Source organism: Chiloscyllium plagiosum, chromosome 37 (assembly GCF_004010195.1).
Source record: "Chiloscyllium plagiosum isolate BGI_BamShark_2017 chromosome 37, ASM401019v2, whole genome shotgun sequence".
Classification (NCBI taxonomy): domain Eukaryota; kingdom Metazoa; phylum Chordata; class Chondrichthyes; order Orectolobiformes; family Hemiscylliidae; genus Chiloscyllium; species Chiloscyllium plagiosum.
In genome coordinates, this window is record NC_057746.1 from 30,758,049 (window position 1) to 30,771,787 (window position 13,739).

The following is a 13,739-nucleotide window of genomic DNA, read 5'->3' on the forward strand; positions in this document are numbered from 1 at the left end:
TTCAGAAGAAATTCTCTGAAGGTAAGAAGTGAGAGGAGATCTAAGTGAGTATATAAGATGCTAAAGGGGATTGAGAAATTCAATGTAGAGAGGATGCTTCCTAGAATGTGAGTGCATAATGTTTAGGACAAGTTTTAAAACAAAAATGAGGAAACATTATTGCTTTCAAAGGGTTGTGAACATATGGAATTCACTATCCCAGAGTACAGTGCATGCTGGGACATTGAGTAAAGTTAAGGTGGGGACAGATTTCTAATTAACAGGTTAAAGGGTAAGAAGGAGGAGGCAGGAAGTGCAGTTGAGGCTGACATAGGACCATGACTGATCTCATCAAATGGTGGAGCAGGCTTGAGGGGCTGAATAGCCTATTACTGTTCCTAGTTCTTATAATCTTTCTGACAATTCCAGTTTCCTTCTCTCTGCTCTACTGCAAAAACTTTGATCTTTCAGTATAAATTCTGTGTCCTGTGATCCTGCCCCACTAGCTACCTGACAAAGGACCAGTGCTCTGAAAGCCTGTACTTCCAAATAAACCTGTTGGACTGTAACCTGGTGTTGTGTGACTTTAGGCAATAAACAATGCTGTTGAAATATAGTTCAGTGTGTGTTCTAGAGTGTAGATCCAGCAAGTGAATGTTATCAAATATCAGACTAGTGTCAATTTTGGGAAGTGCCGTGGATGGTATCTTTCTGTGTGTGTTAGTGAGGTTTTCACATAGTTCTCCAGAGCTCACCTCATCAAAAATGGACCGTGACTCCAAATTGTCTCACTCGCACTATTGTCCCCTCACACTGGTGAAGGTGCTCCCCACTCACTGGTGAAGGTGCTCCCCACTGTTGGAAGCTCCCAGGATTCCCACATTAAAGCTGGGCCATGCATCAGACCAAGTGCTGCCAGCCAGGAGCTGGTTTTCACAGTGCATGTAGTGACAGGGTAATGAAAGAAATGTTTCTGCGTTCCCACGGTGATTCTTCATTACAAACTCACATTTATAAATGTATTGCTGTTATATATCAACTTGTTTCTGATTGATTCCTGTACCTACAGCGACAATGACAGTTACTCTACACAGGCTGCACGCCCTGAACACCAAACCATCTTTTAACTCTGTCTAATGGAATGTTAATCTTCCCCTAACACACAGCATTGCATTACATTATCTCATAGACATAGAAACATCAAAAAAAGGAGTAGGCCATTTGATCTTTGAATTTTCTGCAGCATTCCATTGAACCTTGGGTGGTCATTCAACTCAGTCCCCTGTTCTCACTTTCTTCCCACATGCCCTTTGATCCCTTTAGCACCAAGACCTATGTCTAACTCGTTCATGGAAATATTCAATACTTTATCTTCAACCACATTGTGAGGCAGAGAACTCCCCAGGCTTAGCCTCCTCAGGATGAAGAAATTTCTCTTCATTTCAGACCAAAGAACAATACAGCACAGGTACAGGCCCTTTGGCCCCCCAAGCCTGCACTGACACATTTTGCCCATTCACACTAAAACTGTCTTCACTTACAGGATCCATATCCCTCTCTTCCCTTCCTATTCATGTATTTGTCCAGGTGCTTCTCGAATGCTATTGTTGTGTCTGCTTCCACCACCTCCTCTGGCAGTATGTTCCAGGCACTCACCACCCTTTGTGTGAAAAATGTAACTCGCACATCTCTTCAAAACATTCCCCAAACCCAGCCCCTTCATCTTGAATCTGTGCCTTCTAGTAATTGATCTCTCCTTTCTGAGAAAAACCCTCATATTTTCCATTCTATCTGCCGTTCACAATCTTATAAACTTCCATCAGGTCACCCCTCAACCCCTACATTCCTGTGAAAACAAACCCAGTCTATCCATCCTTTCTTCATCGCTACAATCCCCCACACCAGGCAATATCCTGGTAAACCTTCTCTGTACTCTGACTGTGACTCACGAGCTGCATTTTTGATCATCATCCTTCCTGTATTTATCCTGTCCACTCCTGTTAGAATTTTATATGTTTCTATAACATGCTTCCTCATCTGAGCTTCAGGGAATATCACCCTGACTGATCCAGTTTCTCTTCACATGTCCATCCTGCCAACCCAGGATTCAGTCTGGCAAACCAGATTTCAATGCTTCCATAGTCAGAACTTCTTTCCTCAGATAAAGAAACCAAAACCACACAGATTACTCCAGGTGTGGTCTCACCAAGGCCCTGTACAGCTGCAGCAACTCATCCCTGTCCCTGTACACTATCCTCTCACTATGAACGCTAACTTATCATTTGCCTCCTTCACTTCCTGCTGCACCTGCACACTTACTTTCAGCGATGGGTGTACAAGGACATCCAAGTCTCATTGCACATCCCCTTTTCCCTGTCTATTGCTATTCTGAAGATAAGGTGCCTTTCTGTTTATGCTATAAAGTGGATAACCTCACATTTATCCTCGTTATATTTCATCAGCTGTGCATTTTCCCATTGACTGAACTTGTCCAAATCACACTGAAACATCTCTGTATCCTCCTCACAGCTCACCCTCCCAACCAAGTTCTCACTGTTCAATATGAGGGCTTCACATGGTGGAAAACCTTTCAATGGTTACTAAGTTAACTTTTATTCAACAACAACAAAAACAAAGATAAAACAAAGAAAAACAAGGAGGTTGGAGATGCTCAAATCGAGGCATCGGGGGGAACCCTATCCCCAGGACAGAGGACAACAACAGCAGCCGCGAGAAAGAGAGACAGGGATGGTGTGTCAATCACTGACTCTGCATTATTATTCTCCTCCTGATTCTCTACGGACAAAGTTCCCAGTCAGGAATCCCAGGATCATCACCGTTTTCATGCATCTGTAAAAATCCCTGAAGCCCCTGCTCTGAGAGTAGGATTGTCCCCAGGAGTATTATTCCCATCTCCAATTGTACAAATGCTCCATAAGATGAGGATCCACCTGGGTCTCCTGTCCCTGTTCCTCTTTCTCAGGGCTGCTGTTGCTGATCTCTGTCATGGGGATGGGGTTCCCATGGACACCTCGATTTGAGCATCCCAGCCTACATTTGGTAAAAGCGTTTGGGAAGTCCAGGTGGCCACAGTTGGAGAGTTACCCATTGGAGAGTCATCTGTCACAGCCCAGTCCCTGGCCCTCTCCCACTTTGTCCCAGTCCCTCAGCATTGGATCCCAGGGCTACCTGGAGCCAGCCTTGCTCACACTGTGAGGCTCTGGGCCTGGGGTTATCACTTGGGGAAGCTCCATCTGATGAATGTGAACCCACTTGATCCACTTGGGCAGCTGGACTGCAGACCCCACAGGGCTGGCTTTGTCCATGATAGACTCGGGGCCCCACTCCCATTCCGGTGTCATTTCCCACCATCTCCTGATCTCCCACCGCCCATTCCTGAGGTGGCAGTTCAGAGCTCTGGTTGTTGTGCTGTTGACGTACAAGGAACAGAATGCTGTCCACAATTCTGCTGTGAATTTATTTTTGTTCACTGCCCTCATCTGTTTCTTGGTCAGGATGGTCACAAGTGCAGAGTGATAGAATCATAGAATCCCTGCAGTGCGGAAAGAGGCCATTCAGCTCATTGTATCTGCAATGACTCTCTGAAGAGTATCCCTCACAGAGCCACTGTACCAACCTCTCATTGTAACCCTGCATTTACCTTGGCTAATCCACCCACCAACAGGTCCCTGGACACTATTGGGCAATTTAGCATGGCTATCTATCTAATCTGCATCAGTATCCAGACTGGCATTCTCCTCTGGTGCCCAGTGACCAGCTCCTGAGGGGAACAGCCCGTCCCTCTGGATTCTGTTGCTCGGAACTCCATGAGCATCAGTGGGAGGACCACATCACCATTTCAGCTCCTGAAGGAGATCTGTCCACTGAGGAGATTTGAGGGTGCGGTTCCTGTTTTCCTGAAGACTTGGGGGGTTGTGAGCAACCTGGCATTTCCCCTCAATTCCTGATTGTTTCAAACTGGCCTACATTCCCTGTCCTGTGAAGGGCCTGCCCTGATCTGACTCCACCTCCTGTGAGAGCCTCCATCAGGGAAACTCCTCTCCCACCCGCGGGGAGGTGGGGGGGCCTTTCCAAAGTGGGTTATTGAACTTATTATGTGCAAGCTCCCAGACTCAGTTACCATTAATTTGGTTACTTATTAGGAAATATCACAGATAATCAAATAATGAAACAATTGCTTCAACTTTATTGCCTGGAGCAACTAAAGTAAGAACCCTCAAGTTCACAAGTTAAACCCCACAACTCAGTGTATCTATTAATATATCCCAATTAATGGTGGAATTTAGCTGTGATTCTAACCAGCAATGTCTGTCTCTGGGTGTCCAGTGTGTGAACCTTATGCCGCGTTCATCTCTGAAGTTCTTGGACTGAAAGATCCTGAAGATGAATCTTGTGGGATTTTCTATCTTGTCGAGTTCCTGGTGTGACATCATTGATAACCATTTCGATCCATTCATCCACAACATTGATCCCCTTCTGGAGACATCGAGCCTGTAGGTTGCCTTCTGAGCAGGAGTAGCTTCTCTGTTCCTTGTTATGTTTAGTTTTAAATTGTCTGTTCAAAACACAACTTTCCTCCACCTAACCCCATTACCTCAGGATATTCCTTCTGCAGGAAATCTTAATCACACACTCGTCATGAGGCAGCAGGTTATCAAGCAGTGTTCCCTCCTCTCTCTCTCTCAGGAAACAGTATGTTGCTTTGTTGCCTTCCTCCCAGGGCTGGTTAATCAGTTTGTTGTTTTTAGTTCCTTTATTACAGTTTCTCCTTGTGCCTTTCAGCTCAGGAAACAGTTTCCTCCAGGGAGAATTATTGCTGATTCTTTCAACCTCTGAACACCTGTTAAAATGTTGAAGTTTACAGTGTCACAAAATGACAAGCAACTGGAAGCTCAGGGTCATCCTTCCAGACAAAGCAGAGGGGTTCCGCAAAGTGGTCACCCAGTCTGTGTTTGGTCTCACCAATGTGAAGGAGAACACATTGTAAACACAGATAGAACATAGACCATAGAAGATTAGAGCGCAGTACAGGGTCTTTGACTTTCGATGTTGCGCCGACCTGTGAAACCAATCCGAAGCCCATCTAACCTACACTATTCCATTTTCATCCATATGTTTATCCAGTGACCATGTAAATGCCTTTAAAGTTGCTGAGTCTTCTACTGTTGCAGGCAGGGTATTCCACACCCTTACTACTCTCTGAGTAAAGAAACTACCTCTGACATCTGTCCTATATCTATCATCCCTCAATTTAAAGCTATGTCCCCTCAGGCTAACCATCACCATCCAAGGAAAAAGGCTCTCAGTGTCCACTGATCTAATCCTCTGATCATCTTATACATCTCAATTAAATCACCTCTCAACCTTCTTCTCTCTAATGAAAACAGCCTCAAGTCTCTCAGCCTTTCCTCATAAGACCTTTCCTCAATATCCTCGTAAATCTCCCCTGCAGCCTTTCCAAGGCTTCTATGTCCTTCCTAGATTGGGACGACCAGAACTGTACACAATATTCCAAGTGCAATCGCACCAGAGTTTTGTACAGCTGCAACATGACCTCATGGCTCCGAAGTTCAATCCCTCTACCAATAAAAGCTAACATCCCATACGCCTTCTTATCAATGGCTGACTGTAATGAAATAGTATATTTTCAAAGCCGATTAATGAATTTTTAGACTAAAAATCATATCACTGAGTAAAGTGCAGCTGGACTAGTTAACCACACATTGAGAGAGCTGAGAAATTATATCTTGGGAGTTGTTATGACAACAATATACTGTAGCAAGAAGTAAATCCATTGGGCACAAAATTCCTGGATCCTCGAGGGAACCCTGGGAACTCCCATCAGCCATGTTTGATATTTTGTAAAAAAATGAGTCACAGGGTGTGGCCATCACTAGTTGCCTTTGGGAAGGGGGCAGTGAGCTGCTTTCCTGAACTACTGCAGTCCATTTGGTGGGAGATGGACCCATAAAGTCATTTGGGATGGAGTTCCAGGAATGGTGCTGTATTCTCAATCAGTTGGAGAGTGGTTTGGAGTGGACCTTGTAGGTGGTGGTGTTCCCATGTATCTGCTGCCCTTGTCCTTCTCAATGGAAGTGGTCATGGATTTATAAGGTGCTATCTCAGGATCTTTGGTGAATTTCTGCAGTGCATCTTGTAGATGGTACACACTGCTGCTCCTGAGTGTTGGTGCTGGAGGGAGAGAATGTTTGAAAATGTGATGTTGTTTGAGTGAGCTGCTTTGTTCTGAATGATGTCAAGTTTTTTGAGTATTGTGGGAATGGCATCGATCCAGAGAAGTGGAGAATATTCTATTACACTCCTGACTCCTGTCTTATGGATGATAGACAGGCTTTGCAGAATCAGGCAGTGAGTTCCTCACAGCATGATTCCTAACCTTTGACCTTGTTCATGTAGCCACAATGTTTATAAGAATAGTTCAGTTCTGTTTCTGGTCAAAATATGAAATAAGAACCACTCCTGCCACATTCCCATTCCAATATCCAAAACCAATTATGCAGATCAAAAACACAGACATTTGAGCCAGTTTTCAAAGGGGAAGGCAATGTTGATGTTACTGAAAGTGTAATCCATGAGCTCAGGCCAATGATCAGATTAGATTAGATTCTCTACAGCATGTAGAGCAGCAGTGTGTACCATCTACAAGATGCACTGCAGAAATTCACCAAAGATCCTGAGACAGCACCTTATAAATCCATGATCACTTCCACTGAGAAGGACAAGGGCAGCAGATACATGGGAACACCACCGCCTTTCAGCCCAACAAGTCCACTCCGACCCTCCGAAGAGTAACCCACCCAGACCCATTCCCCTACCCCATGTTTACCCCTGACTAATGAACCCAACACCATGGGCAATTTAGCATGGCCAATGCATCTAACCTGCACATCTTATTCTAGCTAATGTGTCAGACATCCCTGAACCCTCCCACTGCAGAAAACACCAACAAAGAATTAAATCAGATGGACCACTGGCATTAATCCAGCCACTGGAAATGACGCTGGCACACACAGTCCTGTCAACAAGTGAAACATTCCTTACTAATGACTCAGGGCTTGTGCCAGAATTGGGAGAGCTATTCCATGGAGTCATCGACCAATAGCCTGTTAATCCTCTGTCCAAGACAGCAACTTCCTCATTCAATAGGACACATCACCAGAGGTTACAGTGCAGTGGTATACAGGCAGGAATGAGTTGCCCTGGGGATCTTGGCATTGAATTGGGACCCCATGATGTCTCATAGGTACAGGTTCAATCTGGCCAAAGAGTAACTGGAACAATCACTGAGGGTGGGAAATGTACAGAAGGTATTCTAGGTCTGGGCTTCAATGTCCATCACCAAGAGCTGGCTGGTGAGCACCATTATCCATTGAACCGGCTCAGTCCTAAACGATCGAACAGTTTGACTTGGTCAGTGACAGATGGTGAAGGAACCAGCAAGAGCAAAACAGATAGTTAACCTCATCGCCACTGACCCAGCCTCAGAAATACACCTGACCATGGTATTATCAGAAGAACACAACTCTTTTGGAGAGAAAATCCAGTCATCACATTGACAATTCCCCCTGTTGAGCTGTGCAGCACTATCACTGTGCTGAATGGGATCGCTTTCCAAAAGATCAAAGAACTCAGAACAGGGAATCCCTGAGGTGCTGTGGGCCATCGGCAGCAGCAGAATTATATCCAGCTCCAATCTGTGACCTCATTGCCAAACACAATCCCCTCATATTTCCTGAATTTTCTGGTTTTATTTCTTGAATGACTGTGAGTGATGAAATCACCAGGATTTGTTATGAGGATGTGAATGTATTTGTTAACAACATGTTCATTGCAGCTTAAGAGGAGGCAGGAGATTCAAATGAAATGTCTGGGCTTTGCAAAAGTTTTACTTTGTACATGCTGAGTTAGATATTTTTTGTTTATTGGAGTCTTGTAGTGTTTTAATGTTCAAATTAAATGTTAAAAGCTACATGAAGAAGGTCAAAGGTTAGGAATCATGCTGTGAGTAACTCACTGTCTGATTCTGCGAAGCCTGTATACCATCCATAAGACAGGAGTCAGGAGTGTAATGGAATATTTTACCCCAAAACTGAACATGCAAAATATCCAAATATAACAATAAACTTGAATTTTCTTGCAATGATTTCTTTGTTGATTTAAATACAGATATAAAGCTGCGATTGTGCTGAAGGACAACTCCCCCGCCCTGAGAGTTTTCCACAAGTAACCTGCTCCTTGCTGCTTCCTGCATTCTTCAATGTAAAGACATGGCAGACCTGGTTAGTTTTACAGTATCAGCTCCAAGTAATGTCAGTCATGCTCAGTCCTGTGACTGTTCTTGTGGAGCACGTTGTTACAAGTTGGGGAAATTGAGATGACAGATAATGATAATTTGTGGGTGAGGTGATAAACAAAATATGATCCGGTTCAGGAATGGAACAGAAAGTCCACTTCTCAAAGTGATCAGGCTCAGTGGAAAAAGGCAAACTGAACAATTAAAGTATGTGAGAGACCACAGGACAGTAAGATAGGAGCAGAATTAGACCACTCAGCCCATCGGGTTTGCTCCACGACTGTTATGTTTATGAGCCCCATTCGACTGCCTTCACCCCATAACCTTTGACTAATTATGAACCTACCTATCTCTGTCTTAAACACACTCAATGACTTGGCCTCCACTGCTGTGGACCGTGCTGTGCAATGAGTTCCACAGATTAACCACTCTCTGTCGGAAGAAATTCCTCCTCATCTCAGTTCTAAAGAGTCATCCCTTTTCATCTTCAAAACTCTCCCCCTTTCACTTCCTCCACCCCCCCCCCCAGGCAGTACACACCGGGCCTGAGCCACTCACTGAGTCAAAACCTTTCCTCTCACTTTGAATTTGCTTGTTTTGCAAATTCCTTTAAAACAGCGGCCCCTGGCTCTTCGTCCATTCAAAGCTGGGACCAGTGTTCCTTGTCTACTCTTTCCAAACCGTCCATGGTTTTGAAGACTTCCATCAAATCTCCTCTTCGATTTCTGCCCCCCAAGGAAATTAGCCCCAACTTGTTTAATCTTTCTTCACAATTGAAGGTTCTTGTTTCAGGAACTATTCTTGTCAATCTCTTCTGTACTCTGTCCAGTGCATTCCCATTCTCTTCATTACATGGCACCCAGAACTGTACTCACCACTTCAGCCGAGCACTAACTCCTGTCGTATACAAGCTCAGCATCCTTCTCCTGCTCTTGTACTCTGTGTGTTTTTTCTTGGGTTAAAGTAAGTTGTTGCCCAGCTTGTGGTTTGCGGGTTATTGCTCAAAACGAAAGTTGTGTTTTTGTGCTGTGTTTCAAAACCTTCAGCTCACTGGCCCCGAGTTTCCTGCTCTCTGTGAATATTCTTCCTTGAACAGAGATGTCACATTAGTGATGTTCCAATCTACTGGAACCTTTCCAGACTCTGGGAAAGTTTTTGGAAGATTCACACCCATCACATCCACTATCTCTACATCCACTGCCAAACTTCAGTTTTCATAGTTTTCCCAGTATCTTTTGCCCAGTCATTGGGATTGTCATCAGTTTCACCCTCCCCCAAACCTCTATCAAGGATTCAAAATATTCTTGAGATTTCAGTTGTATCTTCTCCAGTGAAAACAGACACACGTATTCTCTGCCTCCACCAGTTCCTTGTTGCTGACGATCTATTCACCAGACTCACCCTCTGAGGGACTTCAATCCCTCTCAATGAACAGAGTGAGGTGACCAGTTGGACGTTGGACTGGAAGAAGTTGACAGTATTTTAAACCAACACCAGACACAGGCTTTTTTTGTTCAAACATCAAGCTGTCTATATGTTTCAGCAGCGGGAACACAATCTCAATAAGGAATCCAGGAGGATTCTTCAACGAGAGAGTGTTTCAGGTGGTTTATATAATAGTCATAGAGATGTACAGCATGGAAACAGACCTTTCAGTTCAACTCATCCATGCTGACCATATATCCTAAATCAATCTTGTCCCATTTGTCAGCATTTGGCCCATATCCCTCTAAAACCTTCCTATTCATATACCCATCCAGATGCCCGTTAAATGCTGTAATTGTACCAGCCTCCACCACTTCTTCTGGCAGCTCGTTCCATACATACACCACCCTCTGTGTAAAAATGTTGCTCCTCAGGTCCTTCTAAATTTTTCCCCTTTCACCCTAATCCTATGTCCTCTAGTTCTAGACTCCCCTACCCCAGGGAAAAGACCTCATCTGAGATCATGAACAAAGGACAATCGAGGACAAGACAACAATGAGACATGATCAGCATCATTGGATCATAGAGTCACAGAGATGTACAGCACGGAAACAGATCCTTTGGTCCTACTTGTCCATGCTGACCAGATATCCCAAACCAAGCTTGTCCCATCTGCCAGCACCCGGCCCATATCCCTCCAAACCCATATACTCATCCAGATGCCTTTTAAACGTAGCAATTGTACCAGCCTCCACCACTTCCTCTGGCAGTTCATTGCATACACATAGCACCCTCTGCATGAAAAAGTTGCCCCTTATTTCTCTTTTATATCTTTTCCCTCTCACCCTAAACCTATGCCCTCTAGTTCTGGACTCCCCCACCTCAGGGAAAAGACTTTGCCTATTTACCCTATCTATGCCCCTCATGATTTTATAAACCTCGATAAGATCACCCGTCCAGGGAAAACATCCCCAGTCTATTCAGCCTTCCCTATAGCTTAAATCCTCCAACTCTGGCAACATCTTTGTAAATCTTTTCTGAACCCTTTCAAGTTTCACAACATCTTTCCAATAGGATGGAGACCAGAATTGCACACAATATTCCAACAGTGGCCTAACCAATGTCCTGTACAGCCGCAACATGACCTCCCAACTCCTGTACTCAATACTCTGACCAATAAAGGAAAGCATACCAAACGCCTTCGTCACTATCCTATTTCCCTGCGGCTCCACTTTCAAGGAGCTATGAACCTGTACTCCCAGGTCTCTTTGTTCTGCAACACTCCACAGGACCTTACCATTAAGTGTATAAGTCCTGCTGAGATTTGCTTTCCCAAAATGCAGCACCTCACATTTTTCTAAATTAAACTTCATCTGCCACTCCTCAGCCCATTGGCCCATCTGATCAAGATCCCGTTGTAATCTGAGGTAACCTTCTTCACTGTGCAATACACCTCCAATTTTAGTGTCATCTGCAAACTTACTAACTATACTTCTTTTACTCACATCCAAATCATTTATTTAAATGATGAAAAGTGATGGACTCAGCACCAATCCTTGTGGCACTCCACTGGTCACAGGCCTCCAATCTGAAAAACAACCCTCCACCACCACCCTCTGTCTTCTACCTTTGAGCCAGTTCTGTATCCAAATGACCAGTTCTACCTGTATTCAGTGAGATCTAACCTTGCTAATCAGTCTCCCATGGGGAACCTTGTCGAACGCCTTACTGAAGTCCATATAGATCACATCTACTGCTCTGCCCTCATCAATCCTTTTTGTTACTTCTTCTAAAAACTAAATCAAGTTTGTAAGGCATGATTTCCCACGCACAAGGCCATGTTGACTATCCCTAATCAGTCCTTGCCTTTCCAAATACATGTACATCCTGTCCCTCAGGATTCCCTCCAACAAATTGCCCACCACGACGTCAGGCTCACTGGTCTATAGTTCCCCAGCCTGTCCTTACCACCCTTCTTAAACAGTGGCACCATGTTAGCCAATCTCTAGTCTTCTGGCACCTCACTGTGACTATTGATGATACAAATGTCTCAGTAAGAGGCCACGCAATCACTCTCTAGCTTCCCAAAGAATTATAGGGTACACCTGATCAGGTCCTGAGGATTTATCCACTTTTGTGCATTTCAAGACATTCAGCACTTCCTCCTCTGTAATATGGACATTTCTCAAGATGTCACCATCTATTCCCCTACATTCTATGTCTTCCATGTCATTTTCCATGTAATTCTGATGCAAAATACTCATTTAGTATCTCCCCCATCTCCTGCGGCTCCACACAAAGGCCGCCTTGCTGATCTTTGATGGGCCCTATTCCCTCCCTAGTTACCCTTTTGTCCTCAATGTATTTGTAGAAACCCTTTGGATTCTCCTTAACTCTATTTGCCAAAACTATCTCATGTCCCCTTTTTGCCCTCTTAAGTATATTCTTTCTGCATTTATACTCTTCTAAGGATTCACTCAATCTATCCTGTCTATATCTGACATATGCTTCCTTCTTTTTCTCAACCAAACCCTCAATTTCTTCAAGTCATCCAGAATTCCCTATACCTACCAGCCTTTCCTTTCACCCTAACAGGAATATACTGTCTCGTTATCTCATTTCTGAAGGCTTCCCATTCTCTAGCCGTCCTTTTTACCTGGGAACATCTGCCCCCAAACTGCTTTTGAACGTTTTTGCCTAATGCCATCAAAATTAGCCTTTCTCCAATTTAGAACTTCAACTTTTAGGTTATTTCTTTCAGAAATGGAAGAAGTCATTGTCACAATCAATAGCCCAGACAACATCCACCCCATCATGGAAGTAGATACATCCTTCTAAATTCGGATCGATTTGGGAACCAGGGAGACCATTTCCCCTAAATCCCTTACTGTTTCAGACCCGCCTGCATTCCCCGTCCTGTGAAGGGCCTGATCTGACTCCACCGCCTGTGGGAGCCCCTATTGGGAAAACTCCTCTCTCACTCCGGTCTGGGCAGCCTAGACAATCCCCCCAATGACTCCATGTGGCAGTCATGCTCTGGGAAAATGCGGTGCCCTTTAAAGAGAAGGAGACTCTCATGGAGACTCCCCCGCCGCCTCTCCGGGAGAGGGAGATACAATCTGACGGAGAATTGTTGCCGTGTACCCAGTTTGATGGAAACTCTTGGGGTTGAATATCCCCAGGATGGAGAATTCCCTGGACTGCCCACTGTAATCAGTGGGAACCAGCAGTGAGCCTGGAGAAATGGTGGAAACGACACCAACAGGATTCCCACTGGTCTCCCGCCCGCTGCAGCCAATTCTGGGCCTGCCCTTTTGGAAGGATGTCAAGGTCGAAGGGATAGTGCAAGGGGAGATTTCCCAGAATGGGACCAGGGATGAGGCTGTTCAGTTCTGTGCAGTGACTCCCAAAGTGAGGATTGAGAGGATCCTGGTAGATTGTAAAGGAGAGGTGTGGAGGCGCTGGACAATACGTTTCAGCTTGTGTTTCCCACAAAGTCAAACACAACTTGGCCATCCATGCCTGGGGTAGCCATGGGCACATGTATGGGCCCCAGCTATGCCTGTCTCTTTGTTGGCTACGTAGAGCAGTTGATCTTCCATAATTACACCGGCACCACTCCCCACCTCTTCCTCCGCTACATTGATGACTGCGTTGGCGCCACCTCGTGCTCCCGCGAGGAGGTTGAGCAATTCATCAACTTCACCAACACATTCCACCCTGACCTTAAATTTACCTGGACCATCTCTGATACCTCCCTCCCCTACCGACTTGACACTGACATTTTCTACAAACCCACCGACCCCCACAGCTACCTGGATTACACCTCTTCCCACCCTACCTCTTGCAAAAATGCCATCCCGTATTCCCAATTCCTCCGCCTCCGCCGTATCTGCTCCCAGGAGGACCAATTCCACCACAGAACACACCAGATAGCAGCCTCCTTTAGAGACTGCAATTTCCCTTCCCACGTGGTTAAAGATGCCCCCCAACGCATCTC